This window comes from Polypterus senegalus, chromosome 4 (assembly GCF_016835505.1).
Source record: "Polypterus senegalus isolate Bchr_013 chromosome 4, ASM1683550v1, whole genome shotgun sequence".
NCBI lineage: Eukaryota > Metazoa > Chordata > Cladistia > Polypteriformes > Polypteridae > Polypterus > Polypterus senegalus.
In genome coordinates, this window is record NC_053157.1 from 196,896,483 (window position 1) to 196,909,084 (window position 12,602).

General features: G+C 41.9%; 1 protein-coding gene across 1 annotated transcript in view; it reads left to right on the forward strand.

The window, feature by feature from the left end:
* mavs (mitochondrial antiviral signaling protein) overlaps window positions 1-12,602 on the forward strand; it is a 54,409-nt gene that overhangs the window by 24,099 nt on the left and 17,708 nt on the right. The gene's annotated exons all lie outside the window — the stretch shown is intronic.

Consider the following 12,602-nt stretch of genomic DNA (forward strand, 5'->3'; position numbering starts at 1 on the left):
TGCCGATAAAGACAAGCAGCAAGCAGCCTGCTATTCCATCCCCCCACTGCTGCTGAATGTGCACTGTGTTCTCCCAGCTCATGCCTTGATTGATTATCTGGGAATGAAAGGCTGGAGTTTTAGAGTGAAAATAATAGATTGTTATTTGGAACACTATTTTAGTAATAAATGTTACAAAATGTAGGCATAAACTATAGAATGTGTGAAGCCTGAAGTCCAAAGATAAAAGGTTCAAGGACGATACAACAGCTTCCGTGGCACAGCAGTAAGATTTGCTGACTTGTAATCAAGAGTCCCTGGTTCGATCCTGACTGCCTCCTATATTTGCCGTTTTCAGTAGTGAGCTGCTCTTATTGTTAATATTATACAGTACACACATAAATTTGGTTTGTGTCTGTAACAACCACTGTACATTTATAGGACTTGTAAAAGTTACCGTTTTTTTTTTCTTTTCACTTTTATTCTCTCAGTCACGATCACGATGCATACTACCGCCCCTTCCCACTCAAGGATTTGACGCTGTTAATTTTATCTGAAACTGGGAATAACTGTAGATGTGAGTGGTGTTTTAAGGCAATGGAACTGGACATTCCCTGATCTGGATGGAGAAAAGACACTCTTCTTTTCTCAGTGGACCCCACACATGCCTTGTACAGTACATGTGCGTTGATCGCCGCCAGATCAAGCGTGCTATAACACACAGAAACCAGCCACCTGTGTGTTCCAGCTTGTACTGAATAAGCTCACGCCTTCTGGTGCACAATGTCAACGCAGCACCGGGGGAAAAAAAGAAAGAGACAATATATGGGACATTGGGTACAAATTTATGGTCCTTGTAAAAGTTAGCTTTTATCAGTTTTATTCTCTCAATCACGATCACGCTCTAACACCCCATCTAACCAAATCCCGCCCCTCAACTCCTGATCTGACTCTAGGTAACAGTGCCAGCATAAATTCACACCCAATCTGACGCTGTTCGTTTTCAAATAATATTGGATTAGTGCAATGATATATTCTGATTGGTACTATTCAGGTCATAAAATGATTTCTTCAGAATGTCGCATATATTGTCTCTTTCTTTCAGGTGTGTAATAGAAGCCACAGCACAGAGAGAAGTGTGCGCATTGCAACAGATACACATGTCGTAAATGTAGGAAGGACGGTTCTTGCGCGTGTGTAAACTGTTAACATTGGAATCTGATGATTGCATATAGCGCTGAACTGACCTCTGTACTATTCTTTCCTCTGCATGTCCTGGAGTACAAAAGAAACTCCACCATACAGCAACATGTGGGGATTGGCAAGATCGGGGAAAAAAAAAAACATGCGAAACACGCGGTCAGTGATTATAACCACAAGATGTTATGCGAATGAATATGAATAATACGAAAAATGTTGCATCCGTGCCACAGTGTTTTCCAAAATGTACTATACAGGGTGGTAGTATTCATCGTGATCATGAATGAGAGAATAAAAGTGAAAAAAAAAGGTTACTTTTATAAGTCCTATAAATGTACAGTGGCTGTTACAGACACAAACCAAGTGTATGTGTGTACTGTATAATATTAACAATAAGAGCAGCTCACTACTGAAAACGGAAAATATAGGAGGCAGTCGGGATCGAACCGGGGACTCTTGATTACAAGTCAGCAAATCTTACCGCTGCGCCACGGAAGATGTTGTATCGTCCTTGAACCTTTTGTGAAAGTGTTTATTTGATCTTTGGACTTCAGGCTTCACACATTCTATAGTTTATGCCTACATTTTGTAACATTTATTACTAAAATATTAAAAAGTTTCTGTTTTAACAATGTGTTTATACAGATTATTGTAGAAACAGAACACACATGAAATGCATGTGTTCCAAATAATGATCTATTATTTCCACTCTAAAACTCTAGAACTTCACTCCCAGATAATCAATCAAGGCATGAGCTGGGAGAAATTTGTGCACGTTCAGCAGCGGTGAGGGGATGGAATAGCAGGCTGCTTGCTGCTTGTCTTAATCGGCACATTTACAGGACAAAAGTCGCTGACTGAGAGGTGTCAATACGTGCCATTGCAAGAAGGTTTGCTGTGTCTCGCAGCACAGTCTCAAGGGCATGGAGGAGATTCTAGGAGGGCTGGACAGGGCCGTATAAGGTCCTTAACCCATCAGCAGGACCGGTATCTGCTCCTTTGGGCAAGGAGGAACAGGATGAGCATTGCCAGAGCCCTACAAAATGACCTCCAGCAGGCCACTGGTGTGATTGTCTCTGATGAAACAATGATAAACAGACTTCATGAGGGTGGCCTAACGGCCCAACATCCTCAAGTGGGCCCTGTGCTCACTGCCCGGTACTGTGGAGCACGATTGGCATTTGCCATAGAATACCAGAATTGGCAGGTCCACCACTGGCGCCCTGTACTTTTCACAGATGAGAACAGGTTCACCCTGAGCACATGTGACAGATGTGAAAAGGTCTGGAGAAGCCGTGGAGAACATAATGTTGCCGGTCAGCATGACCGGTTTGGTGGTGGGTCAGTGATGGTCTGGGGAGGCATAGCCATGGAGGGACGCACAGACATCTACAGGCTAGACAATGGCACCTTGACTGTCATTAGGTATCGAGATGAAATCCTTGGACCCATTGTCAGACCCAGTGCTGGTGCAGTGGGTCCTGGGTTCCTTCTGGTGCACGACAATGCCCAGCCTCATGTGGCGAGAGTATGCAGGCAGTTCCTGGACAATGAAGAATTGATACCATTGACTGACCCCCAAGCTCGCCTGACCTAAATCCATTAGAACACATCTGGGGCATTATGTTTTGGTCCATCCAGGACACCATCTGTCATCTCATTAGGAGCATGTCCTGACGTTGCCAGCATACAAGAATGTGGCATACAAACTACTGAGTTCGATTTTGAGTTGCTGCAATGAAATTCCGGTAAAATGAACTAGCCTGCCGTATCATTTTTTCACTTTCATTTTCAGGATGTCTTTGAATTCAGCCCTCTGTAGGTTGATAATTTTAATTTCCATGAAACAATGTGGCATCCTTTCGTTCCTAACACATTACCCAAGTCAAGTCAAGTCAAAACTGGGAAGCATGCACTGGTACAGTGCATTGCCACACTCACTACACGACAAAACAACCCAGGTCCCCAGTTGGCAACCTCCCAGGCAGACACGCGGTTCAGTCCCACTCTCCAGAAATGACCCTCTATCTACCGCAGCCAGCTGTTATGTGTACGACCCCTTGGCCTGGTCTAGCCACTCGGGTCCTCAGCAATGAGGATCTTACGAGCTGGATCACCCTCGGGGAAATCCGCTACATGGCCGTAGTGCCGTAACTGATGCTCCCTCACAATGCAGGTAATTGCCTCATTCGGGACTCCATGAGCAACTGTTCTTTCGACACAAAGTCAAACCAGCGGTACCCAAGGATTTTCCGGAGAGACACAGTACCAAAGGAGTCCAGTCTTCATCTCCGGTCACTGGATAGCATCCATGTCTCGCAACCATATAGCAAGACAGGAAGCACCAGGACTCTAAAGACTTGGACCTTTGTCCTTTTACATAGATATCAGGAGTGCCACACACCCCCTTCCAGCGGCCTCGCTCTCCCAATCCGTCTACTGACTTCATAGGAAGAGTCACCAGAGATATAAATGTCATTGCCAAGGTAAGTGAATCTCTCAACAAGGTCAACACTCTCTCCGCAGACAGACACACTGCGATTGCTGTGCCAAAGAGATCATTAACACTAGAATCCCTGAAACCTACGAAAAAACTCTTAAACATTTCTTTGCACCTCTCTATTAGTGTCTTTTGTTTTGCAAATGTGTCAGCACAAGCAGCAAGCAGACTGCTATCCCATCCCATCCCTCCAATGCCACAGCTGAACTCGGACAAAAAGTTCTCCCAGCTGAAGTCTGTTTATCTGGGTGTGAGGTGCCTGGAGCTGTATGGAGTAAATAATATATCGTTATTTGGAACACATGCATTTGATGTGTATTCCGAGTCTACAATGATCTATGTAAATGTAGGATGACAGGAAATGTGAGGCAAGAAATGTTGAACACATACCTAAAACAGAATCTTTTTTCATGTTATAGCACTAATAACAACATTTTGACATGAAGTATATAATGTCAAGACTGAAGTCCAAATATCAAGTAAACAATTTCACAAAAGGTACATGTATAACAAAACAAATGTGCTTTTATTCAAGAATATAACCAAAGAAATAGAAATTTAGTTTGGGTATGATGCTGACACAACCGCTTGGGTGGTGCAGCGGTAAGAACTGCTGACTCATAATCAAAAGGTTGCCAGTTCGATTCCGGGCACTTCTCAGAATTACCATTTTGAGTAGTGAGCTCCTCTTATTGTTACCATTATAGAATAAAAACATACTGTCACAAAAGCAGACCACAGATATACAAAGGTTTGGGGCAGCCACCCGTATATTGTGCCTTGGCTGCAAATGGGTAGAAATTGATAGTGAGTTTCACAGGTTCGAGTCCAAAACTGAACTGAATGTAATAGGAAATGATGGTGGCTTTAAAGCCCCAGGCTGGAAGTGATGTTGTCACTACCTGATCTGCGTGCCTACCCGATCCGCACATGCACGTGTGCATATTGAAAGCCTAACATGCTGTAAAGTGTTCACATATGCGTTAAACATATTGGGCTGCACCATAAAGTGTGCAGTGACGTAACCTTTCAATATGCATGCATGCGCGGATCGGGCCAGCAACAGGGTCCAAGTACTGACACACACCGCATGCACTTAATGGAAAAAAAAATCCACTTTATGGCACGGCCAAATCTGAAATGTGCATGCCGAATCACAACTTGACATTAAGGTATATTCATTTTAGTTCCACATTAGTTGACCATAATGAAAATACTCATCCTGCAAAATAAATGAAGCAGCTTTCGTGGCGTAACTTTGACATCCAAGGTTCTGTCGCCGTAAGGGGAAGCATAGGTGTGTACATCTGATGAGCCCCAATTATGGAGAAACATATGTTGTGTACTCTTTGTATTATTTGGAAGGTACTGTGTGTGTACATATATAAAGTATAGTGTTTTTGTTTGACTACTCAAGGAATACATTATATAAAGTCCTTTTTCCATTTTGATCTATTGTTGCAATTTCCCACTATGGACAAATTGTGTTTGTTTAAAAGTAAACAATCTTTAGATATCAATCTATACTAATAAAAGGCAAAGCCCTCACTGACTGACTGACTCACTGACTCATCACTAATTCTCCAACTTCACGTGTAGGTAGAAGGCTGAAATTTGGCAGGCTCATTCCTTACAGCTTCCTTACAAAAGTTGGGCAGGTTTCATTTCGAACTTTTACGCATAATGGTCATAACTAGAAGCTATTTTTCCCCATTTACTGTAATGGAGTGGAGCTTGAAAGCCGTGAGGGGCGGAGTTTCGTGTGACATCATCACGCCTATCACGTAATCACGCATTACGTAGAAAACCAGAAAGAGCTACAAAAAGCACTGTAGAAAACATGCATTATATAATTAACATGCATTATATAATTAAGAAGGCAGCGAAACAATTAGAAGCGAGAGAGTGACATATAAAACCATATTCAGCGGCTCCCGTGAACTGACGCAGTGCGCAGACAAAAACCAACAGTTCTAAAGAGTGCTGAACAAAAACCGAATTACACTGCTACGCTCAAATAGACAAACCACACACCGTGGCGCAATAGTAGAGCCTTCGCCTCTAGCGCCGACGTCTGAGGTTCGATTCCCGAGAGGGGATGCACTGAGTATGTACGCACGCATTTTTATTCATTTTACCTTCGCATCCCCTTGGTTTGAGACATATGAAAAAATATGCGATTAACGCAGAAAGACAGATCACCAATTGAAGCTTCATGAATAATGGATACTTTATTCGCGATCAATGATTGTTTTGGTAAAGCCATACTCAGTGTATTCATTAGATGAGCGGTAAAAAGTAAGAGCGAGGGAGGGTAACTTATTGAGGCACACAGGCAAAACCACAATAGCACGCTGGCTCGATGTACTGTAGTGCGTCAACTCGATCTGAATTGTGCGATCACATTGAAAAAATATTTCTTTTCAAGTTCTATTTAGTCCATATGTGTCAAACTCAAGGCCCACGGGCCACTTCCGGCCTGGCGTGTAATTATATCCGCCCGAGATCATTTTATATACTGTATTATTGTTATTAATGGCCCAGAGATATGAAGCACTGGTAACACAATAAACTACAGATCCCATAATGCAGCACTTCAGCTGCCTTGCCAACACTTACCGCGTTAATCAAGTCTAGCTTATGATGCTGCAAGTTATTGTGAAGCTAGCCCACACGATGCCAAAGAGAAAAGGTGATTCTGAACATAGAGCCTTTAAAAACCGATGGGAGGCTGAGTATATGTTTACTGACATTGCGGTAAACCCGTGTGTCTCATTTGTGGAGCTAATGTGGCTGTAATTACAGAATTTAATCTAAGACGGCACTATGAGACAAAACATCAAGATAACCTGAAAGACCTGAATGCAATGCACAAGATACAGAAAGCAGAAGAGTTAAAGAAGAATCTGACACTTCAGCAGACGTTTTTACCGTGCAAAATCACAAAGTGATTTCAAGTGAAGCTACTTTTATGGGAGACACAAATGCACCAGTGCAACTTGCCCCACTTTCCCTGTTGCCAAGTAATGTTGAACCAAGTCGGCACAACGGTGTTCCCAAATACGCACTTTGCTGATAAACTGAGCGCACTGCGCACTGAGTTTGCACGGGGTTTTGGTGACTTTGAAGAACAAAAAAAGAATTTTGAGTTGTTTCGCAACCCATTTGCCATCGATGTGGAAACTGCACCTGTGCAGATTCAGATGGAGGTGATTGAGCTGCAGTGTAATGGCACACTGAAGGCAAAGTCGATACTGCACGGCCCGCACAGTTTATTCACTCCATTCCCACAAAAATGCTCCAGCTCCGTCTACATGCGGCTCGAACCTTGTGCATGTTTGGTAGCACATATCTGTGTGAGAAGCTCTTCTCAGTCATGAAGACTAACAAAACAGCACACAGGAGTCGCCTCACTGATGAGCACCTGCAGTCCATCCTGAGAATCTCCACAACACAGAACCTCACACCAAACATAAACAAACTTTTTGCCAAAAAAAAGATGCCAGGTGTCCAGCTCTGATAAAATGACATAAGAGCAAAGACAACTGAATGATTTGATTTGTTATTGCTGAAAAGAACAAATTTTATTTATATTTCCAGGTTTTGTTATGCACCATGTTCATATTTGAATTTGTATAATTTTGACAGGATATATTTTTATGGAGAGCAAAATCTTTTGGGATATTTAAAATTTAAGTTTATTTTTATATAAAATTACATAAGAGTAAAGAAATTTGAATGTTTGTTCTTTTAACGTTTACTTTATTTCTAACTTGTATAATTTAGACAGGATATATTTTTATGGAGAGCAAAATATTATAAGTTATTTAAGGTTTGAGTTGATTTATTCCGGAATAATATTCTGTCGACTAAATAAAAATTCCTTCTATTTAAAATTTAAATAGAACTTGAACAGAAACGATAGTTCATAATATCCACGCAGACTTGCGTAAGAGCGGAGTCATCCGTTTTAACAAGCAGCGTATTGCACTGATACGAAATAGCCTGCCCATTTAATTATTTAGGAATGGATAAATAAATTAAGATTTTGTACAAATAATGTTTTTCATTTTTCTTCCTTCATGGATTCTGGCACCCCAGCAACAGTTGCTCGCACCCCAAAGACTGTATATATGTGTGTGTATATATATATATATATATATATATATATATATATATGTATGTATGTATGTATGTATGTGTGTGTGTGTGTGTGTGTGTGTGTGTGTATGTATATATGTATGTATATATGTTTATATGTGTGTGTGTATATGTATATATGTAGATATGTACTGTATGTATATATATGTTTATATATATATATATATGTGTGTATATATATATATATATATGTATTTGTGTGTATATATGTGTGTGTATGTATATGTATGTGTGTATATGTAGATATGTATATATATGTGGATGTACACTCACCTAAAGGATTATTAGGAACACCTGTTCAATTTCTCATTAATGCAATTATCTAATCAACCAATCACATGGCAGTTGCTTCAATACATTTAGGGGTGTGGTCCTGGTCAAGACAATCTCCTGAACTCCAAACTGAATGTCAGAATGGAAAAGAAAGATAATTTAAGCAATTTTGAGCGTGGCATGGTTGTTGGTGCCAGACGGGCCGTTCTGAGTATTTCACAATCTGCTCAGTTACTGGAATTTTCACATACAACCATTTCTAGGGTTTACAAAGAATAGTGTGAAAAGGGAAAAACATCCAGTATGCGGCAGTCCTGTGGACGAAAATGCCTTGTTGATGCTAGAGGTCAAAAGAGAATGGACCGACTGACTCAAGCTGATAGAGGAGCAACTTTGACTGAAATAACCACTCGTTACAACCGAGGTATGCAGCAAAGCATTTGTGAAGCCACAACACGCACAACCTTGAGGCGAATGGGCAGAAGACCACACCGGGTACCACTCATCCCCACTACAAATAGGAAAAAGAGGCTACAATTTGCACAAGCTCACCAAAATTGGACAGTTGAAGACTGGAAAAATGTTGCCTGGTCTGATGAGTCTCGATTTCTGTTAAGACATTCAAATGGTAGAGTCAGAATTTGGCGTAAACAGAATGAGAACATGGATCCATCATGCCTTGTTACCACTGTGCAGGCTGGTGGTGGTGGTGTAATGGTGTGGGGGATGTTTTCTTGGCACACTTTAGGCCCCTTAGTGCCAATTGGGCATCGTTTAAATGCCACGGGTTACCTGAGCATTGTTTCTGACCATGTCCATCCCTTCATGACCACCATGTACCCATCCTCTGATGGCTACTTCCAGTAGGATAATGCACCATGTCACAAAGCTCGAATCATTTCAAATTGGTTTCTTGAACATGACAATGACATGACAGCAACACTCATCACTCACAACAATGACAAAACAATTACATTGTCAATCATGTTACGTTATGATTAAAATGTTTCCTTTTCTTTTTCATTACTTCTTTAACACACTACTACTCCGCTGCGAAGCGCGGGTATTTTGCTAGTATATATATATATACCTGTATATATGACAGCAACACTCATCACTCACACAATGACAAAACAATTACATTGACAATCATGTTACGTTATTTTGAAAATGTTTCCTTTTCTTTTTCATTACTTCTTTAACCAACTACTTCTCAGCTGCAAAGCGTGGGTATTTTGCTAATATATATATATATATGAGTAGAAAAATCTATATATATAATTCACTAAGGCAAGACCACCATGGAAAGCACGCCGGAAGGGGCGTGGATTCACTAAGCCGCCGACAAGTGAGACACCTATGGCGCGCAGGAAGGAGCCACGCCCACCAACTCCAAGACCATTGGATACAACGACAACTCACAGAGCTACGCCCACCAACTCGGACGCGACGACACAGAAAAACCGGTGTCATTTATATTCGTCTGTCGTAGAGGTCACATGCAGCTCCGACCCACGTTGACTGTTAATAGAGGCATGTTTCTCGCGGAGGTGAATCGCCGTCTGCGGTGTGTAAAACTGTTTGCGAGGGGTATCCCATGGGATCCTTAAAACGTTCCTTTACAACTGAGGTTAAAACACAATGAAGTGAGCAGTCTTTAAAAAACGAGTTTTCGGTTACGACGCACGACTGCGTGCACTATAGCAAACTGTTTTACACGCTTCATACAGCAAGTCGCATCCGCAACAAACATGCGTCTTCTTAGATACTCCTGCACTTTGTACACACCCCCCTCCCACCGTGGTCGGGTGTCTTGGTGGATTATATATAGAAAGGCAGCCAAAACCGCACAGAGCAATGAAAAGTCTACGTGAGTCACAGGTGCATCTGGACTGTACAAAGACGACAACGACTCGAGTGACGAGTTGGAGGTGGGCACATGAGCAGGCAGTGTATACTGAACGAGAAATCAGCAGACTAGCATGACGGAGGGAGCGGAGTGGATGTCCTTCTCCTCTCCTCCCGTTCCACACTGAGCGCCGCACGGACGATTGTGTGTTGGTTCGTTCCGTGCATTGGTTAAAACCCAATGAAGGAAGCAGTCTTTAAAAACCAATAAGCCCTGTGCCTCTGTTTCATTACCGTCTCACCTGCTTCACCAATGCAGGCCCGCAACAGGCGATCCGGCGTCATTCCCATGACCTGCTGGGCAGCCAACCGGGTAACCAAAGTCTTTGGGTTCAGGGGGGAGTATTGTTACAAAGCTGAAACTTAAAGGAATTGACGGAAGGGCACCACCAGGTGTGGAGCCTTTCGCTTCATTTGACTCAACACAGGAAACCTCACCCGGCCTGGACACAGACAGGATTGACAGATTGATAGCTTTTTCTCGATTCTGTGGGTGGTGGTGCATGGCAGTTCTTAGTTGGTGGAGCGATTTGGCTGGTTATTTCCGAAAACAAACGAGACTCCCGCCTGCTAAATAGTTACACGACCCAACAGCGGTCGGCATCCAAATTCTTAGAGGGACAAGTGGCTTTCAGCCACGTGAGATTGAGCATTAACAGGTCTGTGATGCACTTGTATGTCGGTACTGAGCGCTACACTGAATGGATCAACGTGTGTCTGCCTGGCGCGGGGAGGCGTGGGTAAGCCGTTGAACCCCATTCGTGATGGAGACCGTGGCTTCCAATTTTTCCCCACGAACGAGAAATTCCCAGTACGTGCGGGTCATACGCTCGTACTGATTACATCCCTGCCCTTTGTAAAGCCCCCCATGGTCGGGTGACTTGGTGGATTATATATAAAAAAAAGCAGCCGGAAACTGCAAAGAACAATGAAAAATCAACGTGGAAACCGACTGAGGCGGTGTTTGGAAAATAAACAGTCAACGTGACTCACAGGTGCGTGTGGACTGTACACAGACGAAAGCGACTCAGGTAGTGATTTTGGGAGTTGGCAGTGCGTACTGAATGAGCGCCGTTCAACCCCGTCCTTCGCTTTGGAAGGAGAAAGCGCGATGGCGCTCCTCCAGTTTTCAGTCACGGACAATTGTATGTTGGTTCATAGTGTGCATTGTTGCAGTGTTACTTTTCTTGGTGGTTTATTAAATTACGGATTTTTTAAATGTTTATTTTTTCCTCTGTGCTTAAAAATCATTTAAAAAGCGGCCTGATTATGCTGCGTATGCTACGCCGCGGGTTGGCTAGTAAGTAATCATAAAGATGTATAAAAGGTAAATGCATTTAACTAGAACACAAATACAATGAAAATGGCCAACAATGGGGAGATGTTAAAACCTATTATGGAAAGGGAACACAAAGATATTTACAGATTTTTACCTTAGTATTTTAAAAACAAATGTTAGCCAAGGTTTTGAGCACAGTAAAAGTGAATCACTAAATTTGTCAAAAAAAGGGAAAAATGCTGTTTTAGCTTTATGAACAAGATACTACTTAGAGTCAAGAGTTATTATCCAGCAATATTCCATAAACAATGTGTTCTATTTAAACATTTTTCCTGACCTGTCCCTTAACATTTGTTCAGTAATACAATACAATACAATTTATTTTTGTATAGCCCAAAATCACACAAGAAGTGCTGTAATGGGCTTTAACAGACCCTGCCTCTTGATAGCCCCCCAGCCTTGACTCTCTAAGAAGACAAGGAAAAATTCCCAAAGACATTTTTATATCACCTTTGCTTACAAGTGTACCTCAAATTGATCTACAAAAATATACAGTTACAAAGAAAATTGAAGGCGTTATAAAAGTAAATATGAAGCAAATGGATGGGTCGTTGTCCTTTCAAATAAATACACTGCATGGTCAAATTGCCAGGGACAAAGACAAACTTGCAGCTTTCAAGGATTCTGGAGATAATAAACCTCTGGTCGTCCCAAGCCAAAGCCAGCACAGCCCTCTCTGCAAATCCCAGCAGACATAATTGTGGCTGTCTCAGTCCAATCACAGTTCCATTTCAGGACATCTTGTGAACTTTGTTTCTCTCTGGCATCACAGGCAGTTTCCACCATATGCTACATATGAGACGCAGGAGGGCACCATTGCAGTTAACTGGAAAAAGAAAGTGAGAAAAACAGCAGAAGTTACTGCCTAGTGCAGATCTTACAAACTGTACACAGTACCATTCCTAATCTATTACAACTAATGCATGTAATTAAGAAAAAGCCAAATTAGAAAAGTGGGTTTGTTGAAGTTTTTTGAAATGCTTGACATTTGTAGCCTGGCACTTCTCTATTGGCAAAGCATTCCAGATTTTGTTGCATGAGTACAGAAAGCCGCCTTTTTTGTGGTTGATCTTGGAATAAAAAGCAAAGCAATGTTTGCGAAAAATGTTGGGAGCAGACAGTCCAAAATACAGGCAGGGTCTAAAATACTCAAAGCCTTCTATATATTTAGTAGAACCTTGAAATCAATTCTATGTGAGACAGGCAGCCAGTGTAATGAGACTGAGACAGTTTTCAGAAGAA